Below are 24,502 nucleotides of genomic sequence, written 5' to 3'. Positions count from 1 at the left end.
ACAATTACGATGTTTTATAACACACCTGTTTAAAGCGTCAAGCTTTAAACGATCTGTATTGTTTCAATTAATTTTATCATAAATTACATTATCGCTTGTTACAGCTCGTGTTATGCGGTATGCATACGTACATGTGTGGGTACGAAAAACACTCTGATAGATCTCATACAAGGTCATTTTTTAGCCGAGTTACTTTTTCAATCGGTAATTAATAAAGAAACATTATAGTTTTCTTTCGAACGTAATTAAAATTTAAAAAAGTGTTTAAATATTTATAAAATCGAGTTACACGATACGAATAGCAAGTATTATTTCCAACGGTAAAGCAGATTTAAGAATTACGATGGACCTTATGTTAAACACATCGCAGATTATTTAAGCGTAAAAGTTAACCGATAAACGTCGTACAGATATCGATTTATTAAAACTAAACGAAAAATAAATTTTTATACGTAAATTTGTATAATCAAATTGCGCAGCTATTAATTTAAATATTAATTGAAAATTTAACCGAGTGTAAAGACTTAACCTTATATAATTTGACACTCGATTATGAAAATAACACTCCGATCGATGTTTGCTTCGGGAAATACCTCGATAATTAATCGTTTCGATAAAAAAATACTTTAATTTACGAGTTAAATAATGCAAAATCTTTAATCGAAAACTTCAATAATTTTACGTATTAATTAAATCGCTAAGATAATTTTTTTTTAATAACATTAAGGGAGTTAAAACATCTCATCAAGAATTTGTTGCGGAAAATCGCAACGGATTTCAACAACGCCAACATCACGATACAGAGCGCCTTTTCGTTCCGGTTAGAGAAAAATCAACCGCATCTTCTTGTCGATCGAAATATTACCTCTTTTGTCCTGAACTCTATAACTTAAAACTAAATTAGGCGATCTTTCGTACGACAACATCCTTTGAACACTAATTAATCCGATTAGGCCTCCACCGGCCTCCGCCACGGAGGCCGGCACAAAACATCCTTTTTTTTTTTTACCTACATCCCCGAGCCGGATATCCAATTAAGTATACTCGACTCGGGGACGTGTCCTTTCCGGATCTTTTAATTGCCTGCCTCTAATCTCCGACGTAAGAACCAGGCCCGGCTATGCCGTTCCCAGCCCCCCCGCCGAAGACCGGGTCTCGGTCTTTCCTTTTGCCAGCCTCAAACCGACGGCGCAGGAGCCGAAGCCGCCAAAGCGTATCCGGGAACCCACACCGCCGGCCGGGTCTCGGTCTTTTCATTCAGTCGCACCTAACGGACCCCAGGAGTCCCCGCTCCATCACGGGAACCCGCACACCAGGGCATGTGAGCCCTCAGGAACGGAGCTGTCCGCCCAGCCCTACTATAAGCTACACCCCTCAGTATCCCAGTCGTCTTGCCTCATCTTCGTTTATTCTGATAACTGTTCTTGCAAATATTGCAAAATTATTCCGGTTTCCGGACATAGCCAAGAGCCACTCCGAGAGCTGCTCCGATCGGGTACGCATCAGTCCTGCATTTATACGTTGTTCCTCCCATCGTCTGCACTCAAAAATAGTGTGTTCGGCATCGTCAACCGCATCGCAGTAACAACAGATCGGTGACTCTCCTGCCAAACCTGTGCAGGTACTGTTCAAACGCACCATGTCCCAACATAAATTGCGTTGTGTGGTAATCTAATTCACCATGAGAACGATCTAGCCAAGCATCCAGGTCCGGGATAATTCTTCTTGTCCGTGCGGCCACTGCTGAACCCGCCCGTGCCACCTTACATTGTTCTCGTATAATAGAACTGGCCTCATCTTTGGCTACACCGGACGCCCTTAGTTTTCGTCCTTTAATCTGCAATTCTATCGGGGGCACCGAAGAAAGCACACACAGTGCATCATACGATAACGTTCGGTACCCCGAAACTACTCCCAGAAGCGACTTCCTATGACTGCTAGTCAGTTTTCTTCTGTTGCGCTGGACATTAACCGCATCAGCCCATACCGGGGCGGCGTACAACAGAGACGACGTTATCACCGAAGTCGCCTCTTCGACGCACGTGGAATTCCTTGTCCCGCAAAGAGACCTCGCATGGCACTGATTGTTGTTTCCAATCTGTCGCAAATCATGGCCACACGGCTGGAGTATTTGAGGTGTTTATCCAGTAACACCCCTAGATATTTAGCCCTTTCCACCTCGAAAATTGCCTCTCCTCTCAGGCGCAGATTTAATCTTCTGAGTATTCTCCTACCGGTGAAGAGGATACCCTTGCGTTTGGAAGGAGAGACCTCCAAACTGTTGTTGACGAGCCATTCATTCACTATTTCTAAGGTAACATTCCCCTTGTCCTCCACTTCATCTAAGGTACTGGCCTCCACTAGTAGCGAGATGTCGTCCGCGTATCCAACGACAATCACCCCCGGCGGGAATTGAAGTCGGAAAATTTCATCATAGAAGATGAAGATTTCATCATAGAAACATCCTTAACGACTCATAACCTCACCTCGACCGCTTTTTATTAATATCTTTCCTTTTTACCCGTGATCCGGGTCGGTTTAAATGTCTCTATCGATTTATAAAACGTCAGCTTCTCGTTTTTATTTTTGCATCTCTTTTTATCGTACCGCATGTAAGATCGAAGGTGGAAAGTTTATTTTCAAATTAGGGCCGTAGTTAAAAGTAACTTTAACCGCGTATCTAAATCTACAGACGTGCTCGACTAGATGACCGAAAATTACTATTTTAGATATAAAATCTTTATCCGATCGGAACGTAATAATATATTATAAAACTGTTAATAAAAACAAATTACAAGATAAAAATTAAGATGCGATTAAAACCGATATTAATTATTCCTTAATTAACGTATTTAATTATCTAAATTTCTATTTACATTTGCATATCTTTCTTCTTCTTCTTTGGTTAACAGCTCTTAGGCCGGTTGGCAGCATCTCTCCACTCTTCTCGCATTTCAGCCTATCTCTTTAGCCCCCGATAAGAATCCCTTCCATCTGACCTTCTATCACCCTCTTAACAAGACCCCGATGCTTAAGAATGTGTCCTATCAGCTCAGCTCTTCTTCTTCTTAATCGTTTCAAACAGCTTCTCTCTTCGTTCTATCTTAAATGCTTCCTTGTTTGACACTTTTTCCATCCGACTTACGTTCATCGTCCTTCAGTAACACCGTTCTTCAAAAGCTACAGTTCTTTTCTTTTCCTCTTCGTCGATCGTCGACGACTCGCTCCCGTACAATGAAATATTCCGCGCGAATGTTCTCGGTAATTATTTTTTCGACTCGAGGCTTATATTATTTGACGTAAAAAGGTTTTACTTTACGTTAAAGGAGGTTTTTGCCAGGCGAATACTTATATACACCGGATAATGATTTGACAACCCGCTTTTGTATCTTAAAATCAAGTTGTGATTTTTTTCAGGAAGCTCCAATACATGACGTCGTTGTACCGTACACGAAAATATGTTTTACGTACGCGAAATAAATATACGATTTCGTTTGTAATAAATTCAACCCGTACTGTTATCCTACGAATTGGTCATACCACGAGAACATGTTATCTAATAACACGCAGAAATGTCGCTTTACGGGCAAAAGAATTATCGTCCTCGTTAATAGGAATTTTACCCGTGCGATCAGCAATGTTACGTTACTTGAGAAGCACAGCGAACGATTTTATTCGCGTTTAAAGTAAGGCGGTTACAATCCATTCGGTGAATATTTCGTACAGATGTTTTATCGTACACCTTGAAATGAGGACCTAAATTTTACACGCGTATTCTTATAAAAAGATGAAATTTCAATTACTTCTTTACGGTCGGTAAGGTATGATTTTAACCGATTGTAAGCAGTTCCTATGACACCGTAACCGGTAAATTTTTCCATCGGTAAAAACTCCGTCGCTAAATCTCACCGGGTACTTTAATATTCTGAAAGCCTAATTTTATTAATCCTATCGGACCGAACAAAGTAAATGGACTTCTCTCGACAAATAAACTCCAGGACTTTTTACGATAAATTTTGTTCATCAGAAAATAATACAGTTATAGGTTAGAGAAATCGATTTTTTCCTATTCCCTTTTAAACTCGTAAATGTAAATTTTAAATAAAAAAAAATAAATAAATAAATACAAAATTACCGTCCTACCGTAAACCTAAGCTAAGGTTTTCCATTCCATCTAATAGCAGTTGTAAATAGAATTAAAACCTTTTCATTCCAGAAGTGTGTGTACACACGCGCGCGGATTTTGCCTTAACATCTTATCGAATACTTTATCAAAAAAGTTTGAATGAATAAGATTATTTTCCCATCGCTCTTCAATAACGTAATCTAAAAGAAAGATACCATCCGTAGATGAGTTTCCTAAGTTACAGAGATTTTGTTTTGCTTCTAATAAAATCTTACTTATTTCTCTTATTTTTTCTGCTTTTCTTCTAGACTGTAATTTACAGCCTTATATTAATATAATAAATTCTTCTATAGTCGTTAATTCTTTAACGACAATTTTTCTTTTACGATCGGCTTTACATTTGCTTCTAATCGTTCGGGCGATATCAGGGTCCGACATACATTCAGTAAGCGTAACGAAAAACTACTGTGAAATATTTTTTTTAAACTCAAAATCGAAACCGTAAAGTTGTGCGAGAAAGAACATAAAGTTAAAAAAATATTTCTGAGATTAGAAAAAACTTAATCGACAAAAGATAGCGTACCGTAATTTCTAGACTGAAATAAAAAAGAAAGGAAAACCTTCAAGAGGATAAGATAAATGTATATTTTGTAAAAAATTACGTCATAGGTTAAAAACATTGACACAGATAAATATTTTTACGGTAGCAAGCGACCGATTAAATTTTAAATTGCGTAATGTAATTCTCTTAATAGATATGCGACGGAATAAACAAACACTTTTTTATTTACTTTTACTTTATTAAAAGTTACTATTTTACTGAGAACATGTAAATTTTATAATATTAAAAAAAACAACGAATTATAATTTTTTTTGGTGAATTTTATATTATATATATATATATTTATTTATATAATTTTTTTGCATGTTTACACTGCGATTTACTTTTATCTTTCAAGGTTTGAAAAATACAAGTAAACAGTAGGGACTGCAGTATTATACGGATGAAAAACATCGATGAAAAAATATTTATGAATCGTCTTATACAAAAATATTGAAAAATAGATATAAATGAACGATAAAAAAAAGAATTTGAAAAATTCTAGTAGACTAGATCGGCGGTTTGATATAATCATGGCGACCAAGATTAGTAACTAATTAAAAAACAGAGAAAGCATAATCGATTAAAATACACGAGCGTAGGTAACGATAACGATAAAAAAATGTAAACACAAAGTCCGACTAAAGTGTAAAGAACGTTTGAGTTCAAGCGGCTGAGCTCCAACACATGATGTAAATTAATTTTCCTTCTCGGATATAAAAAAATTTGCCTAATAAGTTCGCTTACTGTCTGAAGAAAATTCGAATCGCAATCGATTCGAATTCTCCAGTTTTATCGTAGTTAAATCAAAATTATAATCTCGATAAAACCAGAACCGCGATAGATTTAAAATCGTACACTATTATCCAAAAAAATTACAATTAAATTGTAAACCGTACGGTAAGAATCTCACAGATATCACCGCTTCCGCTCAAAAAATAAAGATTTGTGTAATATAAATAAAACTGTTTTTAACAAAACGATACTGATATCGTAAAAGGTAAGACATTACATTTCTATTATCAAAATCTGTTATTAATTTAGAATTTTCTTTAAAAAAAAAAATACACGTTAAGTATATGTAATAAACAATAATAGATAATAAACAATGTTTAAGCGTTCCATATGATAAGCAAAAAACAGAAAATTTGTTAAAAAGCTGTTACCGGCCCGATTTCATTTATTAAACGACGAATAATCATAAGAATTGTATTATTTCTGTAAATGTGATATGTATTGCATATAAATGAGGTAAGAGTTTTGTAAGAAATTTTTCTATTTTTTGCTTATTATATGAAAGGCTTAAATATTGTTTATTATCTATTATTGAATATCTATTGTCTATTACATATATTTTACATTAATATCAGATTTTGATAATAGAAATGTAATGTCTTACCTTTTACGATATCAGTATCGTTTTGTTAAAAACAGTTTTATTTATATTACACAAATCTTTATTTTTTGAGCGAAGGATATTATATCTGTGAGATTCTTACCGTACTGTATACGGTTTACAATTTCATTGTAAATTTTTGGATATCACTGCGTTTTTTTAGATTATTCTTTAATTTTGGTTTATGAGTAACTGACTGTTATCTTATTGATTTATTATTAAAATGTATCGCCTTAGAACAAACAAATTGAGTTTCACGGCCAATTTTTTTTGTCGAGTCATATCAATCAATCACTTCATACCGTATTTTTCCTTTTTAATAAAACTAGTACAATGACCTTTACAAATCGAAAATCCGTGATGTAATATCGCACTTATTACTTTGTAAGTGTAACCCTCGATTTCTATCGTTTATTTATTCCTTTTTTTAATAAAAATAGTATAATCTCTTATAAACTAATACTTTTATTTTTTTTTTAATGAAGCGATGGAAATTAAAAAATTGTTTCCTCTTCGTACTTTCATTTACATAACGGCATTTACCATTAAAAAAAGCCGTAGCATATTTTCTTTGAAATTTTATTATTTCAAGTACTATCGAGTCTTTGTACGCTACCTGGTACTCTCAAGTACTGCTATGTAGCGGCGCGATTTGTAAAGGTGCTTTAAAAAACTGAATAAAATGACATATTCGAGTCCCGCGATTCATCAAATGGGGGGGGGGGGGAGAAAAAACATTGTCTAACAAAATTCGAGGTATTTTTTGAAAGTATTCTTTATTACTAATCTAATCGAACCGAAATATAATGTTTTCACGCTTATTTTTTCCTCCGTTTTCATTTGACCGTTAGGTTAGAACTGTAAACGTAGTTCGTCGACTTCGTCGCCTCTTACCGACGAAGTTCTGACGAACTCCGTGATATTATATAAAAATATACTAAATTACCGACAATTGTGGGTATTAATTATCCAAGCGCTTTCGGATTATTCATCCGTCAGGGATTATTGATTAATTACCAATTTTATAGTCGTGCGTGTAAATTTTTATAAGTAAGAATAAAAACGAAGATAAAAATTAAAATTATTACGTTCATAACAGTCGATTGTCAAACGTTAAAATAAGTCAGGCGTTAAAAGAAAACTTCTTGTCAGTAAGGCGTTTGCAACTGTTATGAAGTATAAATTAAATCGGTTAGCCAAACTAGTAATTAATATTGTATAATTTGCTCGCGTAAAATATCATTATCGAAACTGATTTGTTCGTTTATTAGTTTATTATTATTCAGATATACGTGAAATTTCTCTAACAAACTCGTTTTACGAAAATTATTGGCGTATTCCAATATTTCAATAAATTCGTTTGGGTTATAATTATGTTCGTTCTCTACAGTAATACTGTATTACTTTTAACAGAAATCGCTAGCGGTAAAATTACCAAGATTAAAAGTACATAAATGCTAATAGCATCGTTCAGGAATTCCTTCAAAATAGAAGCGAAGTAAACTTCGAACACGATTTACGAAATCCGGTAACAAACTCCTTCCTTGGATCAAGACTGTTTTTTATTTATTGTTTTTACGTAATAAAATTTATGTAAATTTATTCTCGTTAAAGTCGAATAACAATAAGTTCAGGCTTCCTGTGAAACGGTAAACTAGTTCTACCGCACTAACGAATTCGAAAGATACGGTCTATTGTTTTACGATAAACCTATCCCGCATTCGGCTTTATCGACATAAATGTTGCTTTAAGAATTTTAAGCGGCTAAACCCGAGCACGACCGTACAAAAAATACATGTATTAGGAAAATCAGCTAGACGATACTACCTGTTTCGGTCGTTTTAGATATGACGATGGACCGATAAAATGCTACTGTTACTGAACGTCTGACTCGAACCCTCGACGCATTTCTATAACGACTGAAGAGAAAAAGAAAGGAAATAATTTTATAAGCGTTGAATTTAAACGGTGATTATTATTATTTTAAAATAAAAAACTAGTTATCGGAACCAAATATTTTTTAATTATTGCCTTTTTATCTGTTACGGCCAAACGGTTTTTATCTTTCGGATAACTTTTGTAATTAAATATTACGACTAGGAGAGATTATAAGATTAAATAATTAGGGCCCGAAAGAAAAACAGAATTTAGCTGTAAAATAATGCTCGGCGTACAGTTTCAGCCTTTTACCGCAAGGTCCCGGCTGTGAATTCCAGTCGATCGTCGGAATTTTTTGTATACTACGCAATTTGTAAACCCTTTATCCACGCGTAAGTTTCGAGATTACGCGATGAATTAATAATATAAAAAAAAGAAGCGTTTAGTAAATAGGCTTACAAATCTGCAGAGGAAAGAAGATTTTAAACGCTTGTTTTTTTTTCTAATTTTACATTCCGATACGTAATAAATAGAAACATAATACTTGAATCGACTGCTGCGGAAACTGTTACTCGCTTCTCTCTAAACGGCTAGTTACATGCATTTCCACAAAAACGATTACACTTATCGATCGATTCACCCTTAAACAATTTCACCTCTTAAGTAAAACGATCCAAAGATAATGAAAGAGCAAGCAGTTCAGATTGAGATTCCGTAGAATAATGGAATAATATACAAGGAATGGACGAAATAGAAGATAAAATGAGAAAAAGAAGGCCAAACTACTTCATCTCTCTCTCTCTCTCTCTCTCTCTCTCTCTCCTTCTCTCCCTCTCTCTCTCTCTCTCTCTCTCTCTCTCTCTATATATATATATATATATATATATATATGTGTGTCGAGAGAGAGTGAGAGTGTGAGAGTGAGAGTGTGAGAGAGAGTGAGAGTGTGAGAGAGAGAGTGAGAGTGAGAGAGAGAGAGTGAGAGTGTGAGAGAGAGAGAGAGTGAGTGTGAGAGAGAGAGAGAGAGAGAGAGTGAGTGAGAGAGAGTGTGAGAGAGAGTGAGAGTGTGAGAGAGAGTGAGAGTGAAAGAGAGAGTGAGAGTGAGTGTGAGAGAGAGTGTGTGAGAGAGAGAGAGAGTGAGTGTGAGAGGTATACAGAAACGGTCAAAAGGTTTGAAGGTTTTCAGGATAATAACAGAAAATGAGAAGTGAACTACTCAAGAGCACAGAAAGCAGCGAGAGTTAGAATGAAGAATTATTGGGAGGATGTAAGAAGAATGATTGAAGAGAAGAATGAGAAGATTTAAAACCTAAATAAGGATTGTTATACGCTGTCCATCAATGGCCTAAACAATAAAGAAAGGTGCGGAAGTTAAAAAAATGTTGAGAATAATTAAAATAAAAAATATATATATATACACAGAATATTCAACTTAAATGAGGCCACATCACGCTAACATTTTGTTTATTTTGAATGTATATTTTTGCTAAAACAATGTATCTGTGTGATACGGGTGAAAAATGTGGAAGATGTTGGTACGGCTGGAGCTGACACGGTGAGGACTGTGCTTGCCTGTGCATTTGAGTATTGCCAGTGTGTGTCGAGCCGAGCATTGGCGTTTGAATAAGGTTGCGTAATCGTGTGTTGTTAAAAGAACGTGTATTGGTAAATAAAACTTAATTAGAAACGAAATCTCATGTTGTGTAGCGACGAAAGTTCAGGGATAAATTTGAAAACGAAGCGCTTATGAAAAGTATTTCTCAGAGCTTTTAAAAAGTTTCGTGTTAAACCTTTTAAACCTTTTTTAAAAGGTTCGAGATTAGACACAGGTCAGTTTTAACGATGTAGGTTGTACAAGGCATTAAAGTTGCAGTTACAAGATCTCCTCCTTGAAATACTTTGCGGAGACTAAGCCGGGAAAAGAACATTTCAACTAGGTTCAGCCCGCACTGCAACGAGGAGAATGCTGAAATGTTATCCGTATCGAATGAAGGTCTTTCACGAGCCGACTGATACTGATTATTCTAAAAAGGTTCGCTACCGTCAACGGTTCAAGAACTTTATTAGAGGCGGCAATGGCATTTAAGATCAAGTGTTTTTCGCAGGCGAAGAGCGGTGTCACCGCGGCGGATAAGTTAATTAATAGTCAGAACTATCAGACCTTTCTTTTTCCTGTTTAGCCTCCGGTAACTACCGTTTAGATAATTCTTCAGAGGATGAATGAGGATGATATGTATGAGTGTAAATGAAGTGTAGTCTTGTACATTCTCAGTTCGACTATACCTGAGATGTGTGGTTAATTGAAACCCAACCGCCAAAGAACACCGGTATCCACGATCTAGTATTCAAATCCATGTAAAAATATCTGGCTTTACTAGGATTTGAACGCTGTAACTCTCGACTTCCAAATCAGCTGATTTGGGAAGACGCGTTAACCACTAGACCAACCCGGTGGGTAGAACTATCAGACCTGGGTTACCAATAACTCATTTCTTTGAATCTTCCTTATGCCAGCAAAACATAGACGTATGATGTGTGCCTATTTCAAGGCGGCGAATAATAGGACCCTGGTTTTTTGAAAAAGATTGTGGCTGCCACAATCTAATAGTTCAGAGCCTTACTGCAACAGGATGAGCGTGACTGCTGGTTGCAACAGGACAGCGCCAGTTGCCGTTCTGTGATAACATGAAAGCTAGCTCTTCTATAGTGATGCTGCAGAGTTTTTTCGGTGGAAGAATCATTTCTAAAGGATTTCAGCCACCAAGATCCTCTGATCCGATTCGTTCAGACTTCTTTCTGTGGAGGTTACTTAAAAAAAAAATTGTTTATAGAAGAGGTCCACAAACCCTTTAGGAATTGAAGACTTACCGATGCCGTCCGGGAAATAGACAAGGTACAGCTAATGAGTTTAGCCAGAAACACGGTCAAACGTATTGAAAAGCGCATAGAAAAGTGGAAGTCCATCGTTTTCAAGACCTTATGTTAATTATTATGCAAGGGCTTGCGATAAACTATTATTTTTAGATTGAACTAAGAGACTCTTTTAAAAGTTGGACGTTCTGTAGAAGAGAAAAAAGAAAATTAAATAATAAATTTGCATCGCAAATGTCTTTTTCAGTAGAATACTTTCAAGTTAAAAAATTAAAATCTGTGACTTAATCGTTAACGCTACAGAAATAATAAAGAACCAAAGGCATCGTTTACAAACTATAAAAGTTAGTCGTTAAAAATATAATAAAGTTTTAATCGATTTAATAATTAAATTCAGAAATAAAACTTAAAAACGTACATGTAATGAAGTAATTTCAATTTGAATATAAGAGGAACTTAATTACTACAATGACCGAGTTAAAAATGCCGTGGGTTTTGTTCCTACTTAAAGCTTCTACTTGCCTAGCAACCTGCTCTCCAAAAATATAGGCAATCATTTTTTCGGTATACCAGTTATGCCAATGAAATTAGCTGCCTCAGCCTCTCTTAACTTCCTCAAATAACAGATCTATATCTGAAGTTATCGGTATATTATAAGAATTAGCCGTACTAATCAAAAGATTTTGTAATAATAAATATAAGAAATTAAAATTAATAAAAAATAAGATTATGACAAGGGTAAAACCCCAAAAATACTGTATGCTGAAATTTAGCGTCGAAAATCAATACTAATAATAAAAATTGTTTAATTTAGCGGGACAAAGAAAATTTAATAAAATTAAAATTTTAACCTGTATTTATAAAAAAAAGTATAAATTTTAAATAAGATATAACGGGTCATGTGAATAATTTGCTTAATTTGTTTGTTTCAATAATTCGAAAACACTTAAACAAAGCAAGCGCTAGTGGTTTTGTTTGAAGTTGGTAGGTAGCGTGCTAGCTTTTAATTAGTAGTATCTATTGCGATGTTTATCTACGTTGAAAAACGGATAACTCGCTAAGAAAAAAGAAGCAGGCCTAAATTTAGAAAAATATATTTTAATTTTTGAAAGAATTTTAGAGCCGTTCAAATAAAATGAAAGAAACTTTTATTTATTTCATCAGTTCTTCGAGGATTCAGGGTGAATTTCATTTGCACCGGCGGCAAATGAAACATATTTTAAACGACGCAACCGCCCGATCAACCTCCTTCGTCTCAAAGGTTACTGAGAACTGCGTTCTCTGAGGAGGGCAAGACTTATTCATAGTTAGTTCTCTTTATTTTCCTTCTGAAAGACGTATTTCCCTTGAATTTAGTCGCATAGACAAGCCTAATAACAATATTATTTGGATCGACGATTTCTTTTCTTTTAATGTGTTTCTCAGGAGGGATCAATATATGCGCGCGTGTGTGTAGATAGCGAAGATTTCCACTGGATTTTTTAAATAACAGTGATTTAATACCGAAACTCTGTTTTTAATTAAAAATATCGATAAATATTAGAAAATGTGTAATTATGCAAAAAATAATTATTCAATAGAGAATGTATTTTTTGTTATAATCAACATCCTAGAACAACTATAAAATTGATGTTACTATTTATTAAGATTTTAATAGAGATCGCTATGGCAAAAGACTCCCTCTAAGAATCATGAGACCTTGCCGTTGGTGAGGGGGACTTCTACGAGTCTGAGTCGGAGCGTGGAATGTTAGAAGTTCAAAAAAAGGTTGGTAGGTTAGAAAATTTAAAGCGGGAAATGGATAGGATAAATGAAGATGTGGTAGGAATTAGCGAGGTTTGGTGGGAAGAGGAAAACGACTTAGGAAAGCTAGGGAAAATTTTGTAGTACATAGATTAAAATCCAATAATGTGTTAAACAAAGATGGTAATACAAAAGTGAAGGTCGATAGGTGGTTGGAATATATCGAAGAGTTATACGGAGAAAATGAATTAGAAAATGGTGTAATAGAGGAAAAAGAGGAAGTCGAAGTGGATGAAAGGGGTGAAACAATATTGAGATCTGAATTGAAGAGATCATTAAAAGATTTGAACAGGAGAACGGCTCCTGTAATAAAAGGAATACCTGCACAATTACTGCGCAGTGCAGGTGAGGAAGCGATAAAGAGATTACACAAACCGGTGTGTAATATTTACGAAAAAGGGGAAGTTCTGTCAGACTTAAAAAGAGTGTTATAGTCATGATATCAAAGAAAGCAGGTGCAGATAAATGTGAAGAATACAGAACAATTAGCTGAATTAACTACTCGTGCATCAAAAATATTAACTAAAATTCTGTACAGAAGAATTGAGAGGAGAGTAGAAGTGTTAGGAGAAGACCAACTTAGTTTCAGGAAAAGTATAGGGACAAGGGAAGCAATTTTAGCGCTCAGATTAATAGTAGAAGGAATATTAAAGAAAAACAAACCGACATACTTGGCATTTATCGACCTAAAAAAGGGATTCGATAACGTAGACTGGAATAAAATGATCAACATTTTAAAAAAAAGTTAGGGTTCAAATACAGAGATATAAGAACAATTGCTAACATTTACAGGAACCAAACAGCTGCAGTAATAACTGAAGAACATAAGAAAGAAGCCGTAATAAGAAAGGGAGTCCGACAAGGATGTTGCCTATCCCCATTACTTTTTAATCTTTACATAGAACTAGCAGTTAATGATGTTAAAGAACTATTTAGATCCGGAGTTACAGTACAATGTGAAAAGATAAGAATGCTATGATTTGCTGATGATATAGTATTTTATCTGAGAGTAAAAATGATTTAGAAGAAACAATGAAATGCATGGATTAAGTCCTACGCACGAACTCCCGCATGAAAATAAATAAGAACAAAACGAAAGTAATGAAATGTAGTAGAAATAATGGAGATGGACCACTGAATGTAAAAATAAGAAAAGATTATGGAGGTAGAAGAATTCTGTTATTTGGGAAGTAAAATTACTAAAGATGGTTGAAACAGGAGAGATATAAAATGCCGAATAGCACAGGCGAAACGAGGCTTCAATCGGAAATATAATTTGTTTACATCAAAAATTAATTTAAAAGTCACGAAACATTTTTGAAAGGATATGTTTGGATCGTAGCTTTAGAGAGAAGTAAACTTGGACGATCGGAATACCAGAGAAGAAAAGATTAGAAGCTTTCGAAATGCGGTGCTATAGGAGAATGTTAAAAAATCAGACGGGTGAATAAAGTGACAAATGAAGAGGTGTTGCGGCAGATTGAAAAAGAAAGAAGCAATTTGAAAAATATACTTAAAAGAACAGACAGCCTTATAGGCCACATATTAAGGCATCCTGGAATAGTCGCTTTAATATTGGAGGGACAGGTAGAAGGGAAAAATTGTGTAGGCAGGCAACGTTTGGAATATGTAAAACCAATTTTTAGTATTGTAGGTTGTAGGGGGTGTACCGAAATGAAACGACTGGCACTAAATAGGGAATTTTGGAAAGCTGCATGAAAGCAGTTAGATGACTGAAAACAACAAAAAAAAATGGCAAAAGATTATGAACGATAACTAAAAACTATTGTTATACAGAAAACCAAAACTACGCAAGAGGATCAAAATAAGATATTGGTTATTTGGCAATTAATGCACATATTTTTACAACTTTTTGAGCGATTTTTAAATAAAAATTGTAAAAATTAAATTAAATTATATAAATTAAACAAAAAGAGATTTAGGGAAAAATATATCTTTTAACGTTATGAAACAATAAAGTATCTAATTCTTACCGATATAGTCCGATTTAATCTTAAACTTAATGATAAATAAGTAAAATGATTTGCGTGTATAACCGAAAAAATATTTAAAAAAAAAACCATGTCATTCAATTAATTAATACATAAGCCGTGTATTACGAAACCGTAATACAATATGTCTGCGTCTACAAAAGCTTATTTAAATCTTCTCATATTTTATTCCGTTTGTAATTAAATTAAATAGCAATACATTATTTAATTACGGGTTTTTTATCCTATACATTTCTTTTCAAACCGGTTTCAATCGCAGATCAAATTTATTATTTGGAGATAAAATTTATTACTTTCTTCCTGTACTACTCGTATAAATGATTTACGTAAATAATATTTTAGCGATTTCATTCATCTAAAAATTATTATTGCTTTTAATAAAACTCTAATTTATAAATCGTAATATTTACGTTACACCATCAAGAATAGTTGCAAAACGCTTCATTTAAAATTAATATCCAATTCATACGTTAAATCCTTCTAATGATAACAAATTCATCCGAATATTTTTTTTTTATTACACAATTGAAATTACGGAAAAAGTAAATTTTTTACTAGGTAAACCTTCCACGATCAATTATTTTAATTATTTTCTCTAATTAATTACTTCTATGCTCCGTAGTATGTAGAAATGAACAGACATACGTTAAGACTCTTAAGTAATTATACCGGATGTACAAAAAAAAAAGGAAGAATATCAGGGTTTTAATTCGCGTACAGTGTCGATTTAAGGCTAAATTCAAAGAGCAAATAGGATAGGTTTTAGTCACATTAATGGCCGTAAATTGATTTACTATCTTTCCACTTGACAGCGCCACTAGCACAGATAGCGATAACCGAACAGAAATTCTTCTGCGTTTTGCAGTCTGCTAAATGTGAATTTGATACAATCTCTACATAATTTGCGATGCAATTTTTCAGTTGTTATCGAGCCTCTCGCGCGAACGTTTACCTTACCTCCTACTTCGTCTAAATTCCAAAGGAGTCCGCTTGTATTAACGACTTTAAACTTAATTTCAGTCTCGAGGAAGAAACAAACTCTTAGGGCAAAAAGAGGTTAAATCGGAAGCGATTCAGTACCGCCAATGTTTTTTCCCGAATTAGATGCAAGCGATTTTACAGATGGCGTTTCTATGAACGGACAGCAAGCATTTCAGAATTATTTAGCACGGCGAGGCTGTCAATTTTAAACGATTAAATTAAACGTTTTTAAGACAAATTTCACGTACGATACGAATACTTTTTCTTTTCTTCTGTTTAGCCTCCGCAACCACCGTAAGAAATTATTTCAGAGGTTGAATGAGAATGTAAATGAAGCGTATTCTTGTACGGTCTCAAGTCGACCGTTCCTGAGATGTGAGGTTAGTTGAAACCAAACCGGTATCCACGATTTAGTATTCAAATCCGTATAAAAGTGCCTTTACTAGGATTTGAACCTTAGAACTCTCGACTTGGAAATCGGCTGATGTGCGATGACACCTTCACCGCTAGACCGATCCGGCGGGTTCGATATGAATACTGACGTTTCGGAGTCTACCGGTCGGTCAGAAAAGGCTACAACAAACGCCCGACGTCGCGAAGGAATCAATGAAGATGGATAATTTTGACGGTTTGTAACCGACCTGACGTAGGGAAAACCGATTCGCATTTCCGAATAGATTAAGCAAAATTCAGTCTGTTGGAGTGATAAACGGTTGGCCCGACCGAGTCGGTTAATGCGTAAGTATAGAGGCCTTAAAGGATCAACTTGCAAGACCCTAGGACATAGCGATTTGCATTACAAAATTATCTACTAAAAATTTAACCGATTTACCTTTTGATAAAATTTACGTTTTTAGTTAAACCGAAATAAAAAATTAAAATAAATAAAATTATATAAAACCTTTTTTGAATTTTAAAAGAAGTTTGTGTCTCTTTGTTCCCGATTCTGCGGGAACAGGTTTTTTTACGATTCATACGATAAATTAATTTTAGAAATGTTTTCGAAAAAACATCCAGAATAAATAGAATTTGATATAATTTTTGTTAGAAATATTTTGTTTGGAAATTTGACCGAAGATTCTTATCCGGATCGTACATAACACTTTGGGCACCCGTAATAAAATCGGATATTTAAATTATAAATAATAAATTGTAACGGTCGAATTATATTTCATTTATATACATTCACTTACTTTGGTTGTTTTACATTTATATTTCCTTTTACTCTTTCCACTGTATCTACTTACGATTGAAACGCGCAGCTAGGATTTTTTCTGTAAACTGTTCTCGAGTGATTTCCTTTGCGGCGGTATTTAACGGCATTCATTATGGATTCGTGTAATTCTTATTAAAACATATCACTTATAATTAAAATATTATTATGAAATCATTCAGCGAATAATAATTCGCATCGAATGGATTATTTCTTTATTAATAATAAACGACGGTTTATTAATCAATTACTCATTGATTTCTCTTTTAGTCGTAATCAGTATTTATACATTTTTTATGTTATATTAATGAATTCATTCAAATAACTTTACGTTTAAATAACTTTTTAATTAACCTGTTACTGGAAAAATGTAATAATAATTTTAAAACAAGACGTACACAAAAAGCGCTACTTTATTTTTAACCGACCGCGTTTTGTTTACTAAAAAGTCTATTGACCTACTAAAAATAGATTGAAACGCTTCTTCAAAGACATTTCTAACGCTTAAAACATTTGAAATTTGAACAATTTAACTATCGTTTTCTTTTTATTTAATATTCCTTTACTATTATTGTGTTTGAATTACTGGTTTTTTATTGGAGGGGGGAGGATTATTAAATCGTGCTGTATTAAATTTATTTTAAGCCAACTACTACTATTTCGGTTAAAATAAATTTAATATATGTAATAGGTGCACAAAGAAACCAAACCGACTTTATAATGTACTAAAAAGCAATGCCAATTACTTACTGATCGTTAAATTTTCTACGCCAATAAAAAGTAGGTAAATTTCCAGTTTGACATCTAATTAAAAGAATAATTCAATAATTTACGTGCGGTTTTACTCTTAGCGGGTTTAATTTATTTTTAAAGTTAAATTATTTTTTTTAAATTCAAATTCTTCAGTTTTACGTTATATAAAATTTTATCGCCCGTACGGAGAAAAAAATATTCAAAACAAACGCAAAAACATAAAACCTCTAACTGTTGACAAAAATAAACCGTAAAGAGACTACTACGGAGCGTAACTCGAACAATTTTGAATACGTAATATCATTACTTAAAAATTATTTAACGACTAATTTCTTTTTTTTTTATTTCTATGATAAAATACTTTAAAAATAACTAGAAAAAAGGCGGGTCTACGGCCCCCCGCGAAATTTTTACACGGTTTATGTTTCGTTACGCATTATTTGGTTAAATGTTTTTGCCGATCGTAACTAAATTTAGCGTACTAACAACAAAAACTATTACGACGAAAAGTTTCATAACGTTGAACATTTTTAACCCCGATATGTTTTCCTTGTTTACTCCAGAACGTAAATATAATTTTCGCTAAATCGTTCGCATAAAGAAGTATGAGTCATTTGCGCGCAGCCTCCCGGTATACCACGTGGTCCGCTCTGCGCTAAAATAAGAATTTGAGTGCATACTTCAAACAAATACACAAACCCACGCACCGTCTTTTTATACGGTAAACAATTATAAAATGAATTTTATCTAAACACCGGTTACGGGAAAAAATAAAAGAAAAACATTTTTAAACCGTTTACGTAGACGATGTAAATTTTAATTATTTCGTGAAAAAATCTACAGCTTAAAAAATTATTTATTGTTAAAATTATAACAATATATTTGCTATTGCAATAAACGCCGAGAATAGACACATATACAACGACTAACGATCGAATTCCGACTTAGAGCGCTACTAAATGGTATGGCGGGGGGATAAAAAAGGGTCTGCGCTTTGTTTCCCGTTTATTTAAGTATCTCAGGTAAAAGATTATATTTTATGATACGGCTTTTGGTCAGATTTTTTAATCAAATACCCTTACGCGGCGTCGTTTTCTTTGATATTTCCAGGACTCTCCGGTGCGAAATCGTTGCTGAAGCGTTAACTATTAACGCCGAGTTCTTCGACGGTCTAAATCGCCCTTAAAGGAGAAAACTAGATGAAAAAAACCTGAAATCTGGCGACACAACCGACAAAGCGTTTGAGTTTATCGACTGAAAACGGTCGTCGATTCGCTCATCTTACCCGTATTAGCTTCACTTTAGCCGTATTACCCGGATTTAGCCTCGCAACGCTTCTTCTTCATCGTTAAAATGAAACTCAAGCTGAAGGATCCTGTCTTGACGCCGTACAGGAGCTCATCCGATACGACTGGAAGAAGACGGTCGAACGATATAGCTTGTAACGATATAAGGAATGTTTATCAGAAGGTAGGAGAAAGGAATGCGGTACGGAAGAGAATAAAAACACGATTTATAAGATGTATTCTAAATCACGAAACTACGGTTTCAACTTTATAACACGGACGGAAAAGGTAACAAACAAGGAAAATGACGCTTTCAGTATATTGAAATTAAAAGAAGGGCGCCAAATTAATCCGATCGGAGAGTAGGTGGAGGCCAATTCACTATTGTTGACTCAAAAAGATGAAAAACTATGCATCCTGCGAGAAAAATTGTCAAAATCTAATTTCTAACGAAAAATAAAATTCAAACAAAAATTAATTTAAACGTTATACTTCACCGTTTTTGATCAAAGGAGGTTACATAATTCATTAATACAACGATTAGCTTAAATTATTTTGCGACTTCTCCCTTAGGTTAACCGAATTAACCTACTGACGTGTGACGGAACGGCATAGGCGGTAAGCGTTAGCCTTCTCGTGACGGTAGTTGAAGGCTCAGGCCTACTATATGTTTTAACGTTGATGATTCCTATATAAAATTCCCTCTTTCTTTTTCTGTTTAGTCTCCGGAACCACCGTAAGGTATTACTTAAGAGGATGATATGTCCGATTGTAAATGAAGTGTAGTCTTGCACAGTCTTAAGTTGACCGTTCCTGAGACGTGTGGTTAATTGAAAGCCAACCGCCAAAAAACACCGGCATCCGCGATCTATTATTCAAATTATATAAAAGTAACCGCCTTCACTAGGAATATTATAACATCCTAGACCGCTACTTTTTTCGGCTTCTAATTAATAAAAATTTTCGATCTAAGTATCTAGAGATGTAAGCGGCAAAATAAATACACTGGTACACAAACAAAGGACACGGCTACAGACGATCCTCGAATCAAAAAACTGCACTAATATCTGGAGATTACCGGATTATCGTAAAAGTCGGTCGGTCGATCGATCGATCTAAAAGATGAAACTAGGCAAGAGGATAACACTACGATCTATAATAAAGCACGTGGGGCCCACTTCTAAACAATTCCACTAAAAGACCTCTAAACACATCTGACCTGCCAAAAAAGTTCATAAATCATTTTTCTTAAATATAACCTAACAAATCGTATAAATAAAAGATATTTAATGAAATAAGCATTTTTGATAAAAAAAAAAAAAAATACTGCTTACAATTTTTTGCTTTGCGATTATACTATATAACATATATTTTAATTTGTCAAAAAATTTTTTAAATAAAAGCCAATTTAATCGATTAAATAAAAATTACATTTTTATTTATACGATGAGAAACCTAAATAAAATAAAGATAATATATTTAATAAAAAATTATTAATAAAGTTATACAGTTTTTTCGATATATTTTACGGTTGAATAACAATATATCAAAGAAACCGTTTTTTTTTTCTTAAAACTTGATTAAAATTCCTTTTTGATTCAAAGAAAATATAAACCGCATTTATTAATTTAAAAAATATCATCCCGCCAACAGGAGTAAAAATTTGATACGCACTTAAAATCTACGATGAAAAACAAACCGATTATTTATTTACTGAACGGTTCGATTCAACTACCAATATTGATCGCTTTCAAATCGGTTTAAAAGCGATTTCGTAACAAATAATTATCGATCGTTTAGATAACAGCGATTCGTAGATTGTAACTTAACGCCGTAAGCTTAACAGAAATACGACACATAAAGCGACTAATATGGAATTTCTTTTTTCAGTTAAACAAAATTTTCCGAATTATTTCTTTTTTAATAGTGCAGAAAAATCTGAAAATAATTACATATTATAATAGAGAATATATCAATCAATGCTGCAGTATATAAAAGTAAATTTGTAACAGTATCGTCAATGAATGCGCGTATAATACACATTTTCTACTGTTATAGACTAGGTTTACGTTAAATACAAAATAGACTGAAATAGAAAATTAAGTTAAGAATTAATGTGCGCTGTTAATAAGGAAAAACATTTAGGTATGAAAAATATATAAATATTTTTCGAGGTAACTTCCAGATGCGTTTCATAGCAAAACACATTAAATTTTGACTTAGCAGTTCATTAGTACCGAATTCAGACCGGCGCTGTCACCGATGTTGTTAAAAATAGATACGTTTGCCTCGTGCGAAACGTGCTTGCTGTGCGTTTTGGTTTCACGATTGCAGTCGGCAAGTGCAATTCAACGTAATTTTCGTAGAGAGTACTGTTGGGAGCCTCCTAGTACGCGTACAATTTACTTTTAGTACCGAACCTTCGTCGAGACAAGGTGTTCTGTTAAACATACACAACCAGGATGACCACGCGTCCCTTAAGCTGCTGCGGAACAACTCAGAGAAAGCTTTGCAGGTAATCCGAAGAAATTAACTCGAAGCGCATCACGTCAGACTGGCGTGCCGCAAACGACTGTTTAGCGCGTATTACGTAAACGAAACCAGTTGAAGCCCGTACAAACTAACCGTGGTTCAACACTTTACTGCTCGGCTGTAGTTTTATGTGGAAACGGATAGAATTGTAGGCAACAATATATTTATAGCGATGAGTCAACGTTTCCTATTAGCGGCAAGGTGAACACTGAATATGGACTAACGAAAACCCTCGTGAAACTTTGCAGCGCATTCGTGATAACCCTAAGGCCAACGGTTTTTGCGCCATAAGCAAACAAAGACTGTACGGCCCGTTCTTCTTCCATGAGGTGTATCGTTTATCTGGACGCGCTTCAAAATTTTCTCGTTCCTCAGTTAGATCGACGGACGTCATTACTAACATCAAGACGGGCAACCGCCTTAATATCGCCTAGAAGTCTGAGATTTTCTTGATACTAGATTCCCAGGTCGATGGATCGTGAAGATCCAATCGCACGACCACCTCGCTCCCCAGATTTGACCCGGCTAGATTCTTCTTATGGGGTTTCATTAAAGATCAGATTTTTGTTACGTGTCTGCTGATCTTATCGAGCTAAGATTCCGAATTACCGCCTCGATTGCAGAGGTAACACCCGACTCGCTAGCTGCAGTCTGGAATGAGATCGACTTCAGGCGGGATGTATGTCGCAATACAAACGGAACCGTACAGAACCAAAGTAAATGTCGGGCGATAAACCTGATGTGTTTTTCTATGAAACAATTTTTATACATTTATACATTTTTATACGCTTTTAAAGTTGTTTAAGTCCTTTTTGAATCACCCGTAAAACAAACACAATCTAAAAAAATGTAAACGTTATCTATAAGATCGGTTAGATCAAGTATAATGCAGTTAACATAGTAAAAGAGGATTCATTTTGCTTTTCTTCACAGAATTACTTCTTTATTTGGTCAAACGCTTAATCGTTGAAACGGTTTTCAAAAATTTGTTACATAGAAATTTTTAGACGTGTAGAATTTTAGAATAGTTTTTGATGCCTATTAGCTTTAGTAAATATTGAAATTCCATTGTAAAAACGCCAAAATAAACTGCGTTTACAAAATCCTTATTTACTATTACACGTAATCATCCTGGGTCTTAACGGTACGTCAAACTACTTTTTCTCAAACATAACTTTACGTAAATTAAACGTGAAACTAGCGTGTATCTCGAGTTTCCGGTTTATAATTACTTAATAACTAATCGTTTAGTAACAATTAATTAAGTTATTGTTTCGGTAGAAGGTAGTTATTTAACAAGTAAAAAATGACCGGGGAAAGATTCTGGTTCTACGGATTTTACCAAATGAATTCGCAAAATATGAATTCAAATGTTTGCTTTTCGTTTATTTATTTCCTAATATTTCCAAATTATTTTTATAAATCAATGCATTTCATATAAATTTGTAATGTTTTTTGGCGAGAGAACAAGCCTGTAATTCTTTTTTCGCTAGTTCCAGCAGCGAATCTCTTACGCGGTGTAAAGCCCAATTATCTTTATTTTATCTCGACGTTGTATGTCGATCCTATTATAATCAGACACCTGCAAAGATTTTATTAGCTTTAATTAACGCAGGAACGAAATTAATTAAAGGCTTGTGAATAATAAAGACCAAAAAATACACACCGGAAATTTTTTTTAATAATTTACCTACGTTGTAAAACGGTAAATAAATAAACATGAAAGGAAAGTATCGGTCGGGCTGCTGTTAACCGATTCATATTCTGTTAATAAAATATATTTAATATTTATTATAAATTTTATATTAAATATTATAAAAAAGTATATTTCCAGATAAAAAACAATAAATTATGAGTCAACAGAAAATTTAAGATCAGTAACAGTTTAGGAATTATATAAATAGCCGGGGTCGTACTAAGTAAAGATATTTCAGATAGTACACTAACCTTTACTCTGTTAGCTTTTTAAATTTATCTATACGATTATACTGCAAACAGAAAACCGTCGGTAGATTATTAAAAGGAGTAAAATTTAAAAACAGTGGAAAAAATATTTTGTAAGTCTGTTAGAATTTTGAAAATCAAGTTACGATATAAGATTAAAAGATCTATCGCATTAGATTTTAGGAATATCACGTAAATAATTCTATTAAGCATTTTAAATTCCTAGTACACTATTACTTAACATTATCTTTATAGATTAATACATATTTTAGTACAAAATTATAAGGTAAACACTTACTTTAACACTGCGATGTTCAAGTGCAGACCGATTTGTGTTGAAAAAATTATTTTAAAAATTTCTGTTTAATATAAATTTATATATTATTTTTGTACCGTACATAAACATTTATAACGCTATAAAAATGTGAAAATATAACGATAATAGTTAATCGTTTAAAATAACTAAACAAAACCCGCACGAGATCGCTTATATCATTACAGTCTATAACGGCGACTAAAGCTGAACTACTTGCGTAGGTTAAATCCAAAGCTTACCAGCTGCCGATGCACTATCTATTTTGGAGGGGGAACAAACATCAAGTGTTATTTTGTTGTTACGCTTTGACACACTACCCCCACCTCTAATTTAAACTGTACTCACAGTAACAAATAAATGCGTGCGGTACGAACAACGGTTAGACGTAGTTATTTCTATCTCTGTGTGAACGTAAATTTTATTGCTACTCTTTCTTTTTTTTTCTCTGTGTAATCCGAACACTGGACATCCGAATACTGTCGGAATTATGTAATGTTACCTGATTATCGCCGACTTCAGTCGTACCTTATCTTTTATATATATAAAACTGTTCGTTTGTTTCTTTGTCCCGTACGCGTTCCTATACAGTTCATTCGATTGCGATGAAACTTTCGTGAGTTGTGCGCACGCCCGCAATGGTTTCTGAATTAGTTCGGACCGGCTAGGTGGCACTGGGGTCGAAATATTTCAAAAAAATGTATTTACGGTCCGATTTGGCTAGTATGTATTAGTTACGTGGAAATATTTATGCGAGAAAGGGAAGACGGGTAAAAGGAAAAAGGGAAAGAGA

General features: G+C 34.1%; 1 protein-coding gene across 4 annotated transcripts in view; it reads right to left on the bottom strand.

Moving 5' to 3' along the window:
* Positions 1–24,263, bottom strand: part of ZnT77C (Zinc transporter 77C) — a 192,089-nt gene extending 167,826 nt beyond the window's left edge. For 2 of the 4 annotated variants that reach the window (XR_012758335.1, XR_012758334.1), the window contains exon 1: positions 23,695–24,263. The gene's annotated coding sequence lies outside the window, so the exon portion shown is untranslated. The remainder of the gene's footprint in view (positions 1–23,694) is intronic. The other 2 variants (XR_012758333.1, XM_075379090.1) reach the window with 1 other exon arrangement.
* Between the last annotated feature and the right edge of the window lie 239 nt (positions 24,264–24,502).

The sequence above is a fragment of the Lycorma delicatula genome, chromosome 11 (assembly GCF_047948215.1).
Source record: "Lycorma delicatula isolate Av1 chromosome 11, ASM4794821v1, whole genome shotgun sequence".
Lineage (NCBI taxonomy): Eukaryota > Metazoa > Arthropoda > Insecta > Hemiptera > Fulgoridae > Lycorma > Lycorma delicatula.
This window is presented reverse-complemented; position numbering and strand designations above follow the sequence as displayed.